The following is a 23,611-nucleotide window of genomic DNA, read 5'->3' as shown; positions in this document are numbered from 1 at the left end:
CGCAAAGCATGAAAATTAATTTATTTAGTTTAAATCAGCATAATTATCAGTTTGAAAAAATTATTGAACTCATGTACAAAACATGCTTTATAACAATGTTTAATCGACGTTTTGTAAACTGTTATTTTGACTATGGCCATTAACTGTTAAACAGCTCTATGGCGAAAACATCGCAAAAACGTTGCTCAAGGAAAAAAAATTCGAAGACGTCACGTTATAAAGTAATTTGTGATATACTTTTCAAAACATTACAGCTTCCACACAAAATTTCTTATACGTCTTGAAAGTACCTCTATTTATTTAAAGTTTGATAGAAAGTGTAAAGCGTGTACTTATGAAGAGGAATATACCCAAAATTATAGGTTGGTTGACACCAATTGTTAAGAACGGTACTACTTTTCGATGCTTAGTGGTCATCGTTACCGTGCCGATCATCTGATACCGACTTTACGGATTTTAGTCGTGTTTTGTAATTTAACTTTGGAAACACATCCAATTTTGTAAAAACAAAAAATGTTTTGAAATAAAAAAGATAGCAAGGATGTTTGCCAATTGCCAAAAAGGTTTACTAGCATAAATTATTATTTAGATATATTTGTGTATTTTTTAATTATTTTGGTATTTATCTATAGGTGTTCCATAAATAATTCGGTACTGTTTGTTCTTCGTACAACCATTCGGGCCAGATATTGGTTAAACTACGCCCTTTGCCCGAGCGTAATACAAAAATGTTTATCCTAATTAATAAGTGGTTAAGTAACTTCATGTTGGTCGTTTGTCAACTTTGTGTCAAGTACGTAACGTGAAACGTGACAATCACGGGGGTAGTTTACAACTTTCTGAGATGTATAACGTAGGCTACTAGGCCTATAATTATACTTAGTGCACATTTATTTTAGATTATGCCACTTTATTTTTCCTATTAGTTTCAAATTAGCTTGAATTTGTACTTACGTCATCACAAAAGTGCAGCAAGACACTGAAATTTTCCGACAATTGAACCCTTGACAACACCCAACTGTATAGGCACTTGGTGAATAACATGACGCCCTTGTTAAATTAACACTGCATTTCGTAAATGTTTGCTTGATAAGCGTGTAGACGTTGTATGCGGTATACTTACGTTCACCATAGCGTTACGTGTGCGCTAGGGATTTTGTTAAGATTTCGAAAGTCCTAATAAATTATATGTAGCAACTAAACACCTAGAAAGTTGTCTCTTGTGCGCTTACTTTAAACTTTTCATTACTTTTCAGTGTTGACAAGCTGTTATGGTGGACATGGGACTTTGTACTTTGTAGTACATTTTTGGACTTTAGACAGTGTTTTAAACAAGTCAGTTTTACATTACTTAAGTCCCAGTCAGGTAATTTGTAAAATAACTAAATTCCAAGTCACGTCTTGTGAGAAATAACAAGTTAATTTTAGTTGAAGTCATTGTTTTCCCAAGTCAAGTCCCAGTCAGAATTAACAAGCTAATTGTTACGTGCAAAAAACAACATCAAAAAAACCTACAATGCTACAAACCAACAAGATCTAAAACAGAACCATTTATAACACCATAGTATTAAGACCAACAACCAGGTAAACTAAACGCAGTAATAACCAAGACAGAATATCTATAGTAGTTTGAATTAGACCTAAACTGGTCTGAATAATTAAGTTATAAATTAATCGGAATAAATTTATAGGGAGGGACGATTTGGGGACACCTGCCTGGCATAGGCCTTTGTGGCACCTGATTGTATGTCCCTGTTAGGAGTTTGGATCCGGTAATTGGTATGGTTAGAAATTGAGTTAGGGTTGGAATTATTAGAGCAGTTATAGTTAAATAGTTAGGGGCGGGGTTTGGGTAAAATGTTGAATAGGTCTCATTTTGTGTTATTTTTTTTAGGTCTTATTTTGACGTGTTTAAGACTTACTCCGTCTTAGACATTATTACAACTATATTACTAGGTATTACAGTCCTGTTATGCCTTATTCCAAACTGTGTTTTATTCTAAAGTTTATGTTATTCTGATTTCGGCGTTAAAGTTATAATGTTAAATAAAAACGGAATAAGATGTACAAAGCATAACCTACATTTTTTACAAAAAAGTGCATTTTTGGTCAAATGTAAATGTCCAAAAAGCGAACAAAAGGATGTTTTAGGGTGATTTGCCGGAATTTATCAGTTTTAAGAACAATTTGACAAAAACAGTCGTTCTTATCTTCTTTTTCAATTTTGGCCTTGCGCCCACTCTAATATTAAATAAGTCGACTTTGTATTATCAAGGTTTCAATGTTCACAGTGAAATACTTTGACTATATATACCAAAACAATGCACATTCTAACTCGGTTTCAATCTCTCTTTTTTTGCTTTCACCTGCTTTAGTCGATGGGAGCCTATTCTGTTGGCAATATCTTCAGTTGATAAGTAAAAGGACAAAAAACCTTCCTCCTACTACCGGTACTACAACTTTCCTCCTACTATTGCATTTCTATGATATTTCTTAGTTTTCGTGTTTTTTACTTGCGTTTACAGCAGTGTTCGGTAAACTGTGGGCCGCGGCGGAAGTGTGGGCCTTTGAGGAATTTTTAGTATTTTCTAATATTTTAGTTTTGTTATGTAGGTGTGGAAACCACAAAAACACCAAACATGCGTTTAAATATAGAAGTTGGACTATTCTGCAATAATTTTTAACACAATTTGAAGAATATCATATTTTTTGCATTTCAGCCATCCTTTTTAGACGGTTAAATAAACTTGTTAATTTAAATTAAAGACAATTCGTATCGAACAACTACAGTACGCATTAAAAGAAAACTCAGATTTCAAAATTGAAAAACGATGATAAGGCCTTCAATGCTTTTCCGAAAATGAGGTCAACATTCGCACATATAATGCTCTGCTTACTTATACAACCAGTAACCACAAAACAACAAGCAACACCTTTGGCAAACTTAAACAAAGAAAACAAGTACAACAAAGATATTTTATTGTATATAAAACATAAAACGCCTCAATTCTATCCGAACGAACTACTGCAAAAAAACAAACAGAGTGAACCAACCACAGGAATCAACACCACTGCTTCTTCAACAACGCATAGCGGTCTAAGAATCAAGCCGACCCAAACAAAAAACATTACTGCACCATCGACAACTGCAGAAAGCACAACAGCAGGGACAACCACGGCGGAAATTACCATTGCTCCACTGACCACGGCAGAAATTACCACTGCTCCAATGACCACGGCCGAAAGTCCATCAGCAGAAGAAACCACGGCGGAAAGTTCAAAAGCAGAAACGACCACGGCGGAAATCACCACTGCTCCACTGACCACGGCAGAAAGTACAGCGGAAGCGACCACGGCAGAAATCACCACTGCTCCACTGACCACGGCCGAAAGCACATCAGCAGAAGCGACCACGGTAGAAATCACCACTGCTCCACTGACCACGGCCGAAAGTACATCAGCAGAGGCGACCACGGCAGAAATCACCACTGCTCCTCTGGCCACGGCCGAACGTACATCAGCAGAAGCGACCACGGCAGAAATCACCACTGCTCCACTGACCACGGCCGAAAGTGCATCACCAGAAGCGACCACGGCAGAAATCACGACTGCTCCACGTACCACAGCGGAAAGTAGAACAGCAGAAGCAACCACAGCAGAAATCACCACTGCTCCAATGACCACCGCAGGAATCACGACTGTGCCACTGACCACAGCGGAAATTGCAACTGCAGAAGCGACCACGGCAGAAATCACCACTGCTCCAATGACCACAGCGGAAAGTACAACAGCAGAAGGGAACTCGACAGAAATCACCACTGCTCCAATGACCACCGCAGGAATCACGACTGTGCCACTGACCACAGCGGAAATTGCAACTGCAGAAGCGACCACGGCAGAAATCACCACTGCTCCAATGACCACAGCGGAAAGTACAGCAGCAGAGGGGACCACGGCAGAAATCACCACTGCTCCACTGACCACGGCCGAAAGTACATCAGCAGAAGCGACCACGGTAGAAATTACCACTGCTCCACTGACCACAGCGGAAAGTACAACAGCAGAAGGGACCTCGACAGAAATCGCTACTGCTCCACTGACCACGGCCGAAAGTACATCAGCAGAAGCGACCACGGTAGAAACCACCACTGCTCCACTGACCACAGCGGAAAGTACAACAGCAGAAGGGACCACGGCAGATATCACCACTGTTCCACTGACCACGGCCGAAAGTACATCAGCAGAAGCGACCACGGTAGAAATCACCACTGCTCCACTGACCACGGCTGAAACTACATCAGCAGAAGCAACCACGGTAGAAATCACCAATGCTCCACTGACCACAGCGGAAAGTACAACAGCAGAAGGGACCACGGCAGAAATCACCACTGCTCCATCGACCACGGCCGAAAGTACATCAGCAGAAGCGACCACGATTGAAATCACCACTGCTCCACTGACCACGGCCGAAAGTACATCAGCAGAAGCGTCCACGGTAGAAATCACCACTGCTCCACTGACCACAGCGGAAAGTACAACAGCAGAAGGGACCACGGCAGAAATCACCACTGCTTCACCGACCACGGCCGAAAGTACATCAGCAGAAGCGACCACGGCAGAAATCACCACTGCTCCAAAGACCACAGCGGAAAGTACAACAGCAGAGGGGACCACGGCAGAAATCACAAGTGCTCCACTGCCCACGACCGAAAGTACATCAGCAGAAGCGACCACGGTAGAAATTACCACTGCTCCACTGACCACAGCGGAAAGTACAACAGCAGAATGGACCTCGACAGAAATCACCACTGCTCCAATGACCACCGCAGGAATCACGATTGTGCCACTGACCACAGCGGAAATTGCAACTGCAGAAGCGACCACGGCAGAAATCACCACTGCTCCAATGACCACAGCGGAAAGTACAGCAGCAGAGGGGACCACGGCAGAAATCACCACTGCTCCACTGACCACGCCCGAAAGTACATCAGCAGAAGCGACCACGGTAGAAATCACCACTGCTCCAATGACCACAGCGGAAAGTACAACAGCAGAAGGGACCTCGACAGAAATCGCTACTGCTCCACTGACCACGGCCGAAAGTACATCAGCAGAAGCGACCACGGTAGAAACCACCACTGCTCCACTGACCACAGCGGAAAGTACAACAGCAGAAGGGACCACGGCAGAAATCACCACTGTTCCACTGACCACGGCCGAAAGTACATCAGCAGAAGCGACCACGGTAGAAATCACCACTGCTCCACTGACCACGGCTGAAACTACATCAGCAGAAGCGACCACGGTAGAAATCACCAATGCTCCACTGACCACAGCGGAAAGTACAACAGCAGAAGGAATCATGGCAGAAATCACCACTGCTCCATCGACCACGGCCGAAAGTACATCAGCAGAAGCGACCACGATTGAAATCACCACTGCTCCACTGACCACGGCCGAAAGTACATCAGCAGAAGCGACCACGGTAGAAATCACCACGGCTCCACTGACCACAGCGGAAAGTACAACAGCAGAAGGGACCACGGCAGAAATCACCACTGCTTCACCGACCACGGCCGAAAGTACATCAGCAGAAGCGACCACGGCAGAAATCACCACAGCTCCAATGACCACAGCGGAAAGTACAACAGCAGAAGGGACCACGGCAGAAATCAACACTGCTCCACCGACCACGGCCGAAAGTACATCAGAAGAAGCGACCACGGCAGAAATCACCACTGCTCCAATGACCACATCGGAAAGTACAACAGCAGAAGCGACCACGGCAGAAATCACAACTGCTCCACTGATCACGGCCGAAAGAACATCAGCAGAAGCGACCACGGTAGAAATCACCAATGCTCCACTGACCACAGCGGAAAGTACAACAGCAGAAGGGACCTCGACAGAAATCACCACTGTTCCAATGACCACCGCAGGAATCACGACTGTGCCACTGACCACAGCGGAAATTGCAACTGCAGAAGCGACCACGGCAGAAATCACCACTGCTCCAATGACCACAGCGGAAAGTACAGCAGCAGAGGGGACCACGGCAGAAATCACCACTGCTCCACTGACCACGGCCGAGTGTACATCAGCAGAAGCGAACACGGTAGAAATTACCACTGCTCCACTGACCACAGCGGAAAGTACAACAGCAGAAGGGACCTCGACAGAAATCGCTACTGCTCCACTGACCACGGCCGAAAGTACATCAGCAGAAGCGACCACGGTAGAAACCACCACTGCTCCACTGACCACAGCGGAAAGTACAACAGCAGAAGGGACCACGGCAGATATCACCACTGTTCCACTGACCACGGCCGAAAGTACATCAGCAGAAGCGACCACGGTAGAAATCACCACTGCTCCACTGACCACGGCTGAAACTACATCAGCAGAAGCAACCACGGTAGAAATCACCAATGCTCCACTGACCACAGCGGAAAGTACAACAGCAGAAGGGACCACGGCAGAAATCACCACTGCTCCATCGACCACGGCCGAAAGTACATCAGCAGAAGCGACCACGATTGAAATCACCACTGCTCCACTGACCACGGCCGAAAGTACATCAGCAGAAGCGTCCACGGTAGAAATCACCACTGCTCCACTGACCACAGCGGAAAGTACAACAGCAGAAGGGACCACGGCAGAAATCACCACTGCTTCACCGACCACGGCCGAAAGTACATCAGCAGAAGCGACCTCGACAGAAATCACCACTGCTCCAATGACCACCGCAGGAATCACGATTGTGCCACTGACCACAGCGGAAATTGCAACTGCAGAAGCGACCACGGCAGAAATCACCACTGCTCCAATGACCACAGCGGAAAGTACAGCAGCAGAGGGGACCACGGCAGAAATCACCACTGCTCCACTGACCACGCCCGAAAGTACATCAGCAGAAGCGACCACGGTAGAAATCACCACTGCTCCACTGACCACGGCTGAAACTACATCAGCAGAAGCGACCACGGTAGAAATCACCAATGCTCCACTGACCACAGCGGAAAGTACAACAGCAGAAGGAATCACGGCAGAAATCACCACTGCTCCATCGACCACGGCCGAAAGTACATCAGCAGAAGCGACCACGATTGAAATCACCACTGCTACACTGACCACGGCCGAAAGTACATCAGCAGAAGCGACCACGGTAGAAATCACCACGGCTCCACTGACCACAGCGGAAAGTACAACAGCAGAAGGGACCACGGCAGAAATCACCACTGCTTCACCGACCACGGCCGAAAGTACATCAGCAGAAGCGACCACGGCAGAAATCACCACAGCTCCAATGACCACAGCGGAAAGTACAACAGCAGAGGGGACCACGGCAGAAATCACAACTGCTCCACTGATCACGGCCGAAAGTACATCAGCAGAAGCGACCACGGTAGAAATCACCACTGCTCCACTGACCACAGCGGAAAGTACAACAGCAGAAGGGACCACGGCAGAAATCACCACTGCTCCACCGACCACGGCCGAAAGTACATCAGCAGAAGCGACCACGGCAGAAATCACCACTGCTCCAATGACCACATCGGAAAGTACAACAGCAGAAGCGACCACGGCAGAAATCACAACTGCTCCACTGATCACGGCCGAAAGAACATCAGCAGAAGCGACCACGGTAGAAATCACCAATGCTCCACTGACCACAGCGGAAAGTACAACAGCAGAAGGGACCTCGACAGAAATCACCACTGCTCCACTGACCACGGCCGAAAGTACATCAGCAGAAGCGACCACGGTAGAAATCACAACTGCTCCACTGACCACAGCCGAAAGTACATCAGCAGAAGCGACCACGGTAGAAATCACCACTGATCCACTGACCACAGCGGAAAGTACAGCAGCAGAAGGGACCACGGCAGAAATCACCACTGCTCCACCGACCACGGCCGAAAGTACATCAGCAGAAGCGACCACGATAGAAATCACGACTGCTCCACGGACCACAGCGGAAAGTACAACAGCAGAAGCAACCACAGCAGAAATCAACACTACTCCACTGACCACGGCCGAAAGTACATCAGCAGAAGCAACCACGACAGAATACACCACTGCTCCACTGACCACGGCCGAAATAACCACTGCTCCAATGACCACCACAGGAATCACGACTGTGCCACTGACCACAGCGAAAATTACAACTGCAGAAGCGACCACGGCAGAAATCACCACTGCTCCAATGACCACAGCGGAAAGTACAACAGCAGAGGGGACCACGGCAGAAATCACAACTGCTCCACTGATCACGGCCGAAAGTACATCAGCAGAAGCGACCACGGTAGAAATCACCACTGCTCCACTGACCACAGCGGAAAGTACAACAGCAGAAGGGACCTCGACAGAAATCACCACTGCTCCACTGACCACGGCCGAAAGTACATCCGCAGAAGCGACCACGGTAGAAATCACCACTGCTCCACTGACCACGGCCGAAAGTACATCAGCAGAAGCGACCACGGTAGAAATCACCACTGCTCCACTGACCACAGCGGAAAGTACAACAGCAGAAGGGACCACGGCAGAAATCACCACTGCTCCACCGACCACGGCCGAAAGTACATCAGCAGGAGCGACCACGGTAGCAATCACGACTGCTCCACGGACCACAGCGGAAAGTACAACAGCAGAAGCAACCACAGCAGAAATCAACACTACTCCACTGACCACGGCCGAAAGTACATCAGCAGAAGCGACCACGGTAGAAACCACCACTGCTCCACTGACCACGGCCGAAAGTACATCAGCAGAAGCGACCACGGTAGAAATCACCACTGCTCCACTGACCACAGCGGAAAGTACAACAGCAGAAGGGACCACGGCAGAAATCACCACTGATCCACCGACCACGGCCGAAAGTACATCAGCAGAAGCGACCACGGCAGAAATCACCACTGCTCCAATGACCACAGCGGAAAGTACAACAGCAGAGGGGACCACGGCAGAAATCACAACTGCTCCACTGATCACGGCCGAAAGTACATCAGCAGAAGCGACCACGGTAGAAATCACCACTGCTCCGCTGACCACAGCGGAAAGTACAACAGCAGTAAGGACCTCGACAGAAATCACCACTGCTCCACTGCCCACGGCCGAAAGTACATCAGCAGAAGCGACCACGGTAGAAATTACCACTGCTCCACTGACCACAGCGGAAAGTACAACAGCAGAAGGGACCTCGAAAGAAATCACCACTGCTCCAATGACCACCGCAGGAATCACCACTGCTCCACTGCCCACGGCCGAAAGTACATCAGCAGAAGCGACAATGGCAGAAATCACCACTGCTCCAATGACCACAGCGGAAAATACAACAGCAGAGGGGACCACGGCAGAAATCACCACTGCTCCAATGACCACAGCGGAAAGTACAACAGCAGAGGGGACCACGGCAGAAATCACCACTGCTCCACTGACCACGGCCGAAAGTACATCAGCAGAAGCGACCACGGTAGAAATCACCACTGCTCCACTGACCACAGCGGAAAGTACAACAGCAGAAGGGACTTCGACAGAAATCGCCACTGCTCCACTGACCACGACCGAAAGTACATCAGCAGAAGCGACCACGGTAGAAACCACCACTGCTCCACTGTCCACAGCGGAAAGTACAACAGCAGAAGGGACCACGGCAGAAATCACCACTGCTCCATTGACCACGGCCGAAAGAACATCAGCAGAAGCGACCACGGCAGAAATCACCACTGCTCCAATGACCACAGCGGAAAGTACAACAGCAGAAGCGACCACGGCAGAAATCACAACTGCTCCACTGATCACGGCCGAAAGAACATCAGCAGAAGCGACCACGGTAGAAATCACCACTGCTCCACTGACCACAGCGGAAAGTACAACAGCAGAAGGGACCTCGACAGAAATCACCACTGCTCCACTGACCACGGCCGAAAGTACATCAGCAGAAGCGACCACGGTAGAAATCACAACTGCTCCACTGACCACGGCCGAAAGTACATCAGCAGAAGCGACCACGGTAGAAATCACCACTGCTCCACTGACCACAGCGGAAAGTACAGCAGCAGAAGGGACCACGGCAGAAATCACCACTGCTTCACCGACCACGGCCGAAAGTACATCAGCAGTAGCGACCACGGTAGAAATCACGACTGCTCCACGGACCACAGCGGAAAGTACAACAGCAGAAGCAACCACAGCAGAAATCAACACTACTCCACTGACCACGGCCGAAAGTACATCAGCAGAAGCAACCACGACAGAATACACCACTGCTCCACTGACCACGGCCGAAATAACCACTGCTCCAATGACCACCACAGGAATCACGACTGTGCCACTGACCACAGCGGAAATTACAACTGCAGAAGCGACCACGGCAGAAATCACCACTGCTCCAATGACCACAGCGGAAAGTACAACAGCAGAGGGGACCACGGCAGAAATCACAACTGCTCCACTGATCACGGCCGAAAGTACATCAGCAGAAGCGACCACGGTAGAAATCACCACTGCTCAACTGACCACAGCGGAAAGTACAACAGCAGAAGGGACCTCGACAGAAATCACCACTGCTCCACTGACCACGGCCGAAAGTACATCAGCAGAAGCGACCACGGTAGAAATCACCACTGCTCCACTGACCACAGCGGAAAGTACAACAGCAGAAGGGACCACGGCAGAAATCACCACGGCTCCACCGACCACGGCCGAAAGTACATCAGCAGGAGCGCCCACGGTAGCAATCACGACTGCTCCACGGACCACAGCGGAAAGTACAACAGCAGAAGCAACCACAGCAGAAATCAACACTACTACACTGACCACGGCCGAAAGTACATCAGCAGAAGCGACCACGGTAGAAACCACCACTACTCCACTGACCACGGCCGAAAGTACATCAGCAGAAGCGACCACGGTAGAAATCACCACTGCTCCACTGACCACAGCGGAAAGTACAACAGCAGAAGGGACCACGGCAGAAATCACCACTGATCCACCGACCACGGCCGAAAGTACATCAGCAGAAGCGACCACGGCAGAAATCACCACTGCTCCAATGACCACAGCGGAAAGTACAACAGCAGAGGGGACCACGGCAGAAATCACAACTGCTCCACTGATCACGGCCGAAAGTACATCAGCAGAAGCGACCACGGTAGAAATCACCACTGCTCCACTGACCACAGCGGAAAGTACAACAGCAGAAAGGACCTCGACAGAAATCACCACTGCTCCACTGCCCACGGCCGAAAGTACATCAGCAGAAGCGACCACGGTAGAAATTACCACTGCTCCACTGACCACAGCGGAAAGTACAACAGCAGAAGGGACCTCGAAAGAAATCACCACTGCTCCAATGACCACCGCAGGAATCACCACTGCTCCACTGCCCACGGCCGAAAGTACATCAGCAGAAGCGACAACGGCAGAAATCACCACTGCTCCAATGACCACAGCGGAAAGTACAACAGCAGAGGGGACCACGGCAGAAATCACCACTGCTCCAATGACCACAGCGGAAAGTACAACAGCAGAGGGGACCACGGCAGAAATCACCACTGCTCCACTGACCACGGCCGAAAGTACATCAGCAGAAGCGACCACGGTAGAAATCACCACTGCTCCACTGACCACAGCGGAAAGTACAACAGCAGAAGGGACCTCGACAGAAATCGCCACTGCTCCACTGACCACGACCGAAAGTACATCAGCAGAAGCGACCACGGTAGAAACCACCACTGCTCCACTGACCACAGCGGAAAGTACAACAGCAGAAGGGACCACGACAGAAATCACCACTGCTCCATTGACCACGGCCGAAAGAACATCAGCAGAAGCGACCACGGTAGAAATCACCACTGCTCCACTGACCACGGCCGAAAGTACATCAGCAGAAGCGACCACGGTAGAAATCACCAATGCTCCACTGACCACAGCGGAAAGTACAACAGCAGAAGGGACCACGGCAGAAATCACTACTGCTCCACCGACCACGGCCGAAAGTACATCAGCAGAAGCGACCACGGTAGAAATCACCACTGCTCCACTGACCACGGCCGAAACTACATCATCAGAAGCGACCACGGCAGAAATCACCACTGCTCCACTGACCACAACGGAAAGTACAACAGCAGAGGGGACCACGGCAGAAATCACCACTGCTCCGCTGACCACGGCCGAAAGCACATCAGCAGAAGCGACCATGGTAGAAATCACCACTGCTCCACTGACCACAGCGGAAAGTACAACAGCAGAAGGGACCACGGCAGAAATCACCACTGCTCCACTGACCACAGCGGAAAGTACAACAGCAGAAGCGACCACGGTAGAAATCACCACTGCTCCACTGATCACGGCTGAAAGCACATCAGCAGAAGCGACCACGGTAGAAATCACCACTGCTCCACTGACCACAACGGAAAGTACAACAGCAGAGGGAACCACGGCAGAAATCACCACTGCTCCGCTGACCACGGCCGAAAGTACGTCAGCAGAAACGACGACGGTAGAAATCACCACTGCTCCACTGACCACAGCGGAAAGTGCAACAGCAGAAGGGACCTCGACAGAAATCACCACTGCTCCACTGACCACGGCCGAAAGTACATCAGCAGAAGCGACCACGGTAGAAATCACCACTGCTCCACTGACCACGGCCGAAAGTACATCAGCAGAAGCGACCACGGTAGAAATCACCACTGCTCCACTGACCACAGCGGAAAGTACAACAGCAGAAGGGACCACGGCAGAAATCACCACTGTTCCACCGACCACGGCCGAGAGTACATCAGCAGAAGCGACCACGGTAGAAATCACGACTGCTCAACGGACCACAGCGGAAAGTACAACAGCAGAAGCAACCACAGCAGAAATCAACACTATTTCACTGACCACGGCCGAAATAACCACTGCTCCACTGACCATCGCAGGAATCACGACTGTGCCACTGACTACAGCGGAAATTACAACTGCAGAAGCGATCACGGCAGAAATCACCACTGCTCCAATGACGACAGCGGAAAGTACAACAGCAGAGGAGACCACGGCAGAAATCACCACTGCTACACTGACCACGGCCGAAAGTACATCAGCAGAAGAGACAACGGCAGAAATCACCACTGCTCCACTGACCACGGCCGAACATACATCAGCAGAAGCGACCACGGAAGAAATCTCCACTGCTCCACTGACCACAGCGGAAAGTACAACAGCAGAGGGGACCACGGCAGAAATCACCACTGCTACACTGACCACAGCGGAAAGTACAACAGCAGAAGGGACCTCGACAGAAATCACCACTGCTCCACTGAACACGGCCGAAATAACCTCTGCTCCACTGACCAACGCAGGAATCACAACTGTGCCACTGACCACAGCGGAAATTACAACTGCAGAAGCGACCACGGCAGAAATCACCACTGCTCCAATGACCACAGCGGAAAGTACAACAGCAGAGGGGACCACGGCAAAAATCACCACTGCTCCACTGACCACGGCCAAAAGTACATCAGCAGAAGCAACCACGGTAGAAATCACCACTGCTCCACTGACCACAGCGGAAAGTACAACAGCAGAAGGGACCTCGACAGAAATCACCACTGCTCCACTGACAACGGCCGAAAGTACATCAGCAAAAGCGACCATGGTAGAAATCACCACTGCTCCACTGACCACGGCCGAAAGTACATCAGCAGAAGCGACCACGGTAGAAATCACCACTGCTCCACTGACCACAGCGGAAAGTACAACAGCAGAAGGGACCACGGCAGAAATCACCACTGCTCCACTGACCACGGCCGAAAGTACATCAGCAGAAACGACCACGGTAGAAATCAACACTGCTCCACTGACCACGGGCGAAAGTACATCAGCAGAAGCGACCACGGTAGAAATCACCACTGCTCCACTGACCACAGCGGAAAGTACAACAGCAGAAGGGACCACGGCAGAAATCACCACTGCTCCACCGACCACGGCAGAAAATACATCAGCAAAAGCGACCACGGCAGAAATCACCACTGCTCCAATGGCCACAGCGGAAAGTACACCAGCAGAGGGGACCACGGCAGAAATCACAACTGCTCCACCGACCACGGCCGAAAGTACATCAGCAGAAGCGACCACGGTAGAAATCACCACTGCTCCACTGACCACAGCGAAAAGTACAACAGCAAAAGGGACCTCGACAGAAATCACCACTGCTCCACTGCCCACGATCGAAAGTACATCAGCAGAAGCGACCACGGTAGAAATTACCACTGCTCCACTGACCACAGCGGAAAGTACAACAGCAGAAGGGACCTCGATAGAAATCACCACTGCTCCAATGACCACCGCAAGAATCACGACTGTGCCACTGACCACAGCGGAAATTGCAACTGCAGAAGCGACCACGGAAGAAATCACCACTGCTCCAATGACCACAGCGGAAAGTACAGCAGCAGAGGGGACCACGGCAGAAATCACCACTGCTCCACTGACCACGGCCGAAAGTACATCAGCAGAAGCGACCACGGTAGAAATCACCACTGCTCCACTGACCACAGCGGAAAGTACAACAGCAGAAGGGACCTCGACAGAAATCGCCACTGCTCCACTGACCACGGCCGAAAGTACATCAGCAGAAGCGACCACGGTAGAAACCACCACTGCTCCATTGACCACAGCGGAAAGTACAACAGTAGAAGGGACCACGGCAGAAATCACCACTGTTCCACTGACCACGGCCGAAAGTACATCAGCAGAAGCGACCACGGTAGAAATCACCACTGCTCCACTGACCACGGCCGAAACTACATCAGCAGAAGCGACCACGGTAGAAATCACCAATGCTCCACTGACCACAGCGGAAAGTACAACAGCAGAAGGGACCACGGCAGAAATCACCACTGCTCCATCGACCACGGCCGAAAGTACATCAGCAGAAGCGACCACGATTGAAATCACCACTGCTCCACTGACCACGGCCGAAAGTACATCAGCAGAAGCGACCACGGTAGAAATCACCACTGCTCCACTGACCACAGCGGAAAGTACAACAGCAGAAGGGACCACGGCAGAAATCACCACTGCTCCACCGACCACGGCCGAAAGTACATCAGCAGAAGCGACCACGGCAGAAATCACCACTGCTCCAATGACCACAGCGGGAAGTACAACAGCAGAGGGGACCACGGCAGAAATCACAACTGCTCCACTGATCACGGCCGAAAGTACATCAGCAGAAGCGACCACGGTAGAAATCACCACTGCTCCACTGACCACAGCGGAAAGTACAACAACAGAAGGGACCACGGCAGAAATCACCACTGCTCCACCGACCACGGCCGAAAGTACATCAGCAGAAGCGACCACGGCAGAAATCACCACTGCTCCAATGACCACAGCGGAAAGTACAACAGCAGAAGCGACCACGGCAGAAATCACAACTGCTCCACTGATCACGGCCGAAAGTACATCAGCAGAAGCGACCACGGTAGAAATCACCACTGCTACACTGACCACGGCGGAAAGTACAACAGCAGAAGGGACCTCGACAGAAATCACCACTGCTCCACTGACCATGGCCGAAAGTACATCAGCAGAAGCGACCACGGTAGAAATCACCACTGCTCCACTGACCACGGCCGAAAGTACATCAGCAGAAGCGACCACGGTAGAAATCACCACTGCTCCACTGACCACAGCGGAAAGTACAACAGCAGAAGGGACCACGGCAGAAATCACCACTGCTCCACCGACCACGGCCGAAAGTACATCAGCAGAAGCGACCACGGTAGAAATCACGACTGCTCCACGGACAACAGCGGAAAGTACAACAGCAGAAGCAACCACAGCAGAAATCAACACTACTCCACTGACCACGGCCGAAAGTACATCAGCAGAAGCAACCACGACAGAAATCACCACTGCTCCACTGACCACGGCCGAAATAACCACTGCTCCACTGACCACCGCAGGAATCACGACTGTGCCACTGACCACAGCGGAAATTACAACTGCAGAAGCGACCACGGCAGAAATCACCACTGCTCCAATGACCACAGCGGAAAGTACAACAGCAGAGGGGACCACGGCAGAAATCACAACTGCTCCACTGATCACGGCCGAAAGTACATCAGCAGAAGCGACCACGGTAGAAATCACCACTGCTCCACTGACCACAGCGGACAGTACAACAGCAGAAGGGACCTCGACAGAAATCACCACTGTTCCACTGACCACGGCCGAAAGTACATCAGCAGAAGCGACCACGGTAGAAATCACCACTGCTCCACTGACCACGGCCGAAAGTACATCAGCAGAAGCGACCACGGTAGAAATCACCACTGCTCCACTGACCACAGCGAAAAGTACAACAGCAGAAGGGACCACGGCAGAAATCACCACTGCTCCACCGACCACGGCCGAAAGTACATCAGCAGAAGAGACCACGGTAGAAATCACGACTGCTCCACGGACCACGGCCGAAAGTACATCAGCAGAAGCGACCACGGTAGAAATCACGACTGCTCCACGGACCACAGCGGAAAGTACAACAGCAGAAGCGACCACGGTAGAAATCACCACTGCTCCAATGACCACAGTGGAAAGTACAACAGCAGAGGGGACCACGGCAGAAATCACCACTGCTCCACTGACCACGGCCGAAAGTACATCAGCAGAAGGTACCACGGTAGAAATCACCACTGCTCCAATGACCACAGCGGAAAGTACAACAGCAGAGGGGACCACGGCAGAAATCACCACTGCTCCACTGACCACGGCCGAAAGTACATCAGCAGAAGGTACCTCAAAAGAAATCACCACTGCTCCACTGACCACGGCCGAAACTACATCAGCAGAAGCGACCACGGTAGAAATCACCACTGCTCAAATGACCACAGCGGAAAGTACAACAGCAGAGGGGACCACGGCAGAAATCACCACTGCTCCACTGACCACGGCCGAAAGTACATCAGCAGAAGGTACCTCGAAAGAAATCACCACTGCTCCACTGTACACGTCCGAAAGTACATCAGCAGAAGCGACCACGGTAGAAATCACCACTGCTCCACTGACCACAGCGGAAAGTACAACAACAGAAGGGACCTCGACAGAAATCACCACTGCTCCAATGACCACAGCAGGAATCACGACTGTGCCACTGACCACAGCGGAAATTACAACTGCAGAAGCGACCACGGCAGAAATCACCACTGCTCCAATGACCACGGACGAAAGTACAACAGCAGAAGGGACCACGGCAGAAATCACCACTGCTCTACTGACCACGGCAGAAAGTACATCAGAAGAAGCGACCACGGCAGAAATCACCACTGCTCCACTGACCACAGCGGAAAGTACAACAGCAGAAGGGACCACGGCAGAAATTACCACTGCTCCACTGACCACGGCCGAAAGAACATCAGCAGAAGCGACCACGGTAGAAATCACCACTGCTCCACTGACCACGGCCGAAAGTACATCAGCAGATGCGATCACGGTAGAAATCACCACTGCTCCACTGACCACAGCGGAAAGTACAACAGCAGAAGATACCACGGCAGAAATCACCACTGCTCCACCGACCACGGCCGAAAGTACATCAGCAGAAGCGACCACGGTAGAAATCACGACTGCTCCACGGACCACAGCGGAAAGTACAACAGCAGAGGCGACCACGGCAGAAATCACCACTGCTCCACTGACCACAGTGGAAAGTACAACAGCAGAAGCGACCACGGCAGAAATCACCACTGCTCCACTGACCACAGCGGAAAGTACAACAGCAGAAGCAACCACAGCAGAAATCAACACTACTCAACTGACCACGGCCGAAAGTACAACAGCAGAAGCAACCACGGCAGAAATCAACACTACTCCACTGATCACGGCTGAAAGCACATCAGCAGAAGCGACCACGGTAGAAATCACACCTGCTCCACAGACCACGGCCGAAAGTACATCAGCAGAAGCGACCACGGCAGAAATCACCACTGCTCCAATGACCACAGCGGAAAGTACAACAGCAGAGGGGACCACGGCAGAAATCACAACTGCTCCACTGATCACGGCCGAAAGTACATCAGCAGAAGCGACCACCGTAGAAATCACCACTGCTCCACTGACCACAGCAGAAAGTACAACAGCAGAGGGGACCACGGCAGAAATCACAACTGCTCCACTGCTCACGGCCGAAAGTACATCACCAGAAGCGACCACGGTAGAAATTACCACTGCTCCACTGACCACAGCGGAAAGTACAACAGCAGAAGGGACCACGGTAGAAATCACCACTGCTCCAATGACCACAGCGGAAAGTACAACAGCAGAGGGGACCACGGCAGAAATCACCACTGCTCTAATGACCACCGCAGGAATCACGACTGTGTCACTGACCACAGCGGAAATTACAACTGCAGAAGCGACCACGGCAGAAATCGCCACTGCTCCAATGACCACAGCGGAAAGAACAACAGCAGAGGCGACCACGGCAGAAATCACCACTGCTCCACTGACCACGGCCGAAAGTACATCAGCAGAAGCGACCACGGTAGAAATCACCACTGCTCCACTGACCACAGCGGAAAGTATAACAGCAGAAGGTACCTCGACAGAAATCACCACTGCTCCACTGACCACGGCCGAAAGTACATCAGCAGAAGCGACCACGGTAGAAATCACCACTGCTCCACTGACCACAGCGGAAAGTACAACAGCAGAAGGGACCACGGCAGAAATCACCACTGCTCCATTGACCAAGGCCGAAAGTACATCAGCAGAAGCGACCACGGTAAAAATCACCACTGCTCCACTGACCACGGCCGAAAGTACATCAGCAGAAGCGACCACTGTAGAAATCACCACTGCTCCACTGACCACAGCTGAAAGTACAACAGCAGAAGAGACCACGGCAGAAATCACCACTGCTCCACCGACCACGGCCGAAAGTACATCAGCAGAAGCGACCACGGTAGAAATCACGACTGCTCCACGGACCACAGCGGAAACTACATCAGCAGAAGCGACCACGGTAGAAATCACCACTGCTCCACTGACCACAGCGGAAAGTACAACAGCAGAGGGGACCACGGCAGAAATCACCACTGCTCCACTGACCACGGCCGAAAGTACATCAGCAGAAGCGACCACGGTAGAAATCACCACTGCTCCACTGACCACAGCGGAAAGTATAACAGCAGAAGGTACCTCGACAGAAATCACCACTGCTCCACTGACCACGGCCGAAACTACATCAGCAGAAGCGACCACGGTAGAAATCACCACTGCTCCAATGACCACAGCGGAAAGTACAACAGCAGAGGGGACCACGGCAGAAATCACCACTGCTCCACTGACCACGGCCGAAAGTACATCAGCAGAAGCGACCACGGTAGAAATCACCACTGCTCCACTGACCACAGCGGAAAGTATAACAGCAGAAGGTACCTCGACAGAAATCACCACTGCTCCACTGACCACGGCCGAAAGTACATCAGCAGAAGCGACCACGGTAGAAATCACCACTGCTCCACTGACCACAGCGGAAAGTACAACAGCAGAAGGGACCTCGACAGAAATCACCACTGCTCCAATGACCACGGCCGAAAGTACAACAGCAGAGGGGACCACGGCAGAAATCACCACTGCTCCACTGACCACGGCCGAAAGTACATCAGCAGAAGCGACCACGGTAGAAATCACCACTGCTCCACTGACCACAACGGAAAGTACAACAGCAGAAGGGACCTCGACAGAAATCGCCACTGCTCCACTGACCACGGCCGAAAGTACATCAGCAGAAGCGACCACGGTAGAAATCACCACTGCTCTACTGACCACGGCCGAAAGTACATCAGCAGAAGCGACCACGGTAGAAATCACCACTGCTCCACTGACCACAGCTGAAAGTACAACAGGAGAAGAGACCACAGCAGAAATCACCACTGCTCCACCGACCACGGCCGAAAGTACATCAGCAGAAGCGACCACGGTAGAAATCACCACTGCTCCACTGACCACAGCGGAAAGTATAACAGCAGAAGGTACCTCGACAGAAATCACCACTGCTCCACTGACCACGGCCGAAAGTACATCAGCAGAAGCGACCACGGTAGAAATCACCACTGCTCCACTGACCACAGCGGAAAGTACAACAGCAGAAGGGACCACGGCAGAAATCACCACTGCTCCATTGACCAAGGCCGAAAGTACATCAGCAGAAGCGACCACGGTAAAAATCACCACTGCTCCACTGACCACGGCCGAAAGTACATCAGCAGAAGCGACCACTGTAGAAATCACCACTGCTCCACTGACCACAGCTGAAAGTACAACAGCAGAAGAGACCACGGCAGAAATCACCACTGCTCCACCGACCACGGCCGAAAGTACATCAGCAGAAGCGACCACGGTAGAAATCACGACTGCTCCACGGACCACAGCGGAAACTACATCAGCAGAAGCGACCACGGTAGAAATCACCACTGCTCCACTGACCACAGCGGAAAGTACAACAGCAGAGGGGACCACGGCAGAAATCACCACTGCTCCACTGACCACGGCCGAAAGTACATCAGCAGAAGCGACCACGGTAGAAATCACCACTGCTCCACTGACCACAGCGGAAAGTATAACAGCAGAAGGTACCTCGACAGAAATCACCACTGCTCCACTGACCACGGCCGAAACTACATCAGCAGAAGCGACCACGGTAGAAATCACCACTGCTCCAATGACCACAGCGGAAAGTACAACAGCAGAGGGGACCACGGCAGAAATCACCACTGCTCCACTGACCACGGCCGAAAGTACATCAGCAGAAGCGACCACGGTAGAAATCACCACTGCTCCACTGACCACAGCGGAAAGTATAACAGCAGAAGGTACCTCGACAGAAATCACCACTGCTCCACTGACCACGGCCGAAAGTACATCAGCAGAAGCGACCACGGTAGAAATCACCACTGCTCCACTGACCACAGCGGAAAGTACAACAGCAGAAGGGACCTCGACAGAAATCACCACTGCTCCAATGACCACGGCCGAAAGTACAACAGCAGAGGGGACCACGGCAGAAATCACCACTGCTCCACTGACCACGGCCGAAAGTACATCAGCAGAAGCGACCACGGTAGAAATCACCACTGCTCCACTGACCACAACGGAAAGTACAACAGCAGAAGGGACCTCGACAGAAATCGCCACTGCTCCACTGACCACGGCCGAAAGTACATCAGCAGAAGCGACCACGGTAGAAATCACCACTGCTCTACTGACCACGGCCGAAAGTACATCAGCAGAAGCGACCACGGTAGAAATCACCACTGCTCCACTGACCACAGCGGAAAGTACAACAGCAGAAGGGACCACGGCAGAAATTACCACTGCTCCACTGACCACGGCCGAAAGAACATCAGCAGAAGCGACCACGGTAGAAATCACCACTGCTCCACTGACCACGGCCGAAAGTACATCAGCAGATGCGACCACGGTAGAAATCACCACTGCTCCACTGACCACAGCGGAAAGTACAACAGCAGAAGATACCACGGCAGAAATCACCACTGCTCCACCGACCACGGCCGAAAGTACATCAGCAGAAGCGACCACGGTAGAAATCACGACTGCTCCACGGACCACAGCGGAAAGTACAACAGCAGAGGCGACCACGGCAGAAATCACCACTGCTCCACTGACCACAGTGGAAAGTACAACAGCAGAAGCGACCACGGCAGAAATCACCACTGCTCCACTGACCACAGCGGAAAGTACAACAGCAGAAGCAACCACAGCAGAAATCAACACTACTCAACTGACCACGGCCGAAAGTACAACAGCAGAAGCAACCACGGCAGAAATCAACACTACTCCACTGATCACGGCTGAAAGCACATCAGCAGAAGCGACCACGGTAGAAATCACACCTGCTCCACAGACCACGGCCGAAAGTACATCAACAGAAGCGACCACGGCAGAAATCACCACTGCTCCAATGACCACAGCGGAAAGTACAACAGCAGAGGGGACCACGGCAGAAATCACAACTGCTCCACTGATCACGGCCGAAAGTACATCAGCAGAAGCGACCACCGTAGAAATCACCACTGCTCCACTGACCACAGCAGAAAGTACAACAGCAGAGGGGACCACGGCAGAAATCACAACTGCTCCACTGCTCACGGCCGAAAGTACATCACCAGAAGCGACCACGGTAGAAATTACCACTGCTCCACTGACCACAGCGGAAAGTACAACAGCAGAAGGGACCACGGTAGAAATCACCACTGCTCCAATGACCACAGCGGAAAGTACAACAGCAGAGGGGACCACGGCAGAAATCACCACTGCTCTAATGACCACCGCAGGAATCACGACTGTGTCACTGACCACAGCGGAAATTACAACTGCAGAAGCGACCACGGCAGAAATCGCCACTGCTCCAATGACCACAGCGGAAAGAACAACAGCAGAGGCGACCACGGCAGAAATCACCACTGCTCCACTGACCACGGCCGAAAGTACATCAGCAGAAGCGACCACGGTAGAAATCACCACTGCTCCACTGACCACAGCGGAAAGTATAACAGCAGAAGGTACCTCGACAGAAATCACCACTGCTCCACTGACCACGGCCGAAAGTACATCAGCAGAAGCGACCACGGTAGAAATCACCACTGCTCCACTGACCACAGCGGAAAGTACAACAGCAGAAGGGACCACGGCAGAAATCACCACTGCTCCATTGACCAAGGCCGAAAGTACATCAGCAGAAGCGACCACGGTAAAAATCACCACTGCTCCACTGACCACGGCCGAAAGTACATCAGCAGAAGCGACCACTGTAGAAATCACCACTGCTCCACTGACCACAGCTGAAAGTACAACAGCAGAAGAGACCACGGCAGAAATCACCACTGCTCCACCGACCACGGCCGAAAGTACATCAGCAGAAGCGACCACGGTAGAAATCACGACTGCTCCACGGACCACAGCGGAAACTACATCAGCAGAAGCGACCACGGTAGAAATCACCACTGCTCCACTGACCACAGCGGAAAGTACAACAGCAGAGGGGACCACGGCAGAAATCACCACTGCTCCACTGACCACGGCCGAAAGTACATCAGCAGAAGCGACCACGGTAGAAATCACCACTGCTCCACTGACCACAGCGGAAAGTATAACAGCAGAAGGTACCTCGACAGAAATCACCACTGCTCCACTGACCACGGCCGAAACTACATCAGCAGAAGCGACCACGGTAGAAATCACCACTGCTCCAATGACCACAGCGGAAAGTACAACAGCAGAGGGGACCACGGCAGAAATCACCACTGCTCCACTGACCACGGCCGAAAGTACATCAGCAGAAGCGACCACGGTAGAAATCACCACTGCTCCACTGACCACAGCGGAAAGTATAACAGCAGAAGGTACCTCGACAGAAATCACCACTGCTCCACTGACCACGGCCGAAAGTACATCAGCAGAAGCGACCACGGTAGAAATCACCACTGCTCCACTGACCACAGCGGAAAGTACAACAGCAGAAGGGACCTCGACAGAAATCACCACTGCTCCAATGACCACGGCCGAAAGTACAACAGCAGAGGGGACCACGGCAGAA

The sequence above is a fragment of the Ascidiella aspersa genome, chromosome 4 (genome assembly GCF_963924565.1).
Source record: "Ascidiella aspersa chromosome 4, kaAscAspe10.2, whole genome shotgun sequence".
NCBI classification, from domain to species: domain Eukaryota; kingdom Metazoa; phylum Chordata; class Ascidiacea; order Phlebobranchia; family Ascidiidae; genus Ascidiella; species Ascidiella aspersa.
This window is presented reverse-complemented; position numbering follows the sequence as displayed.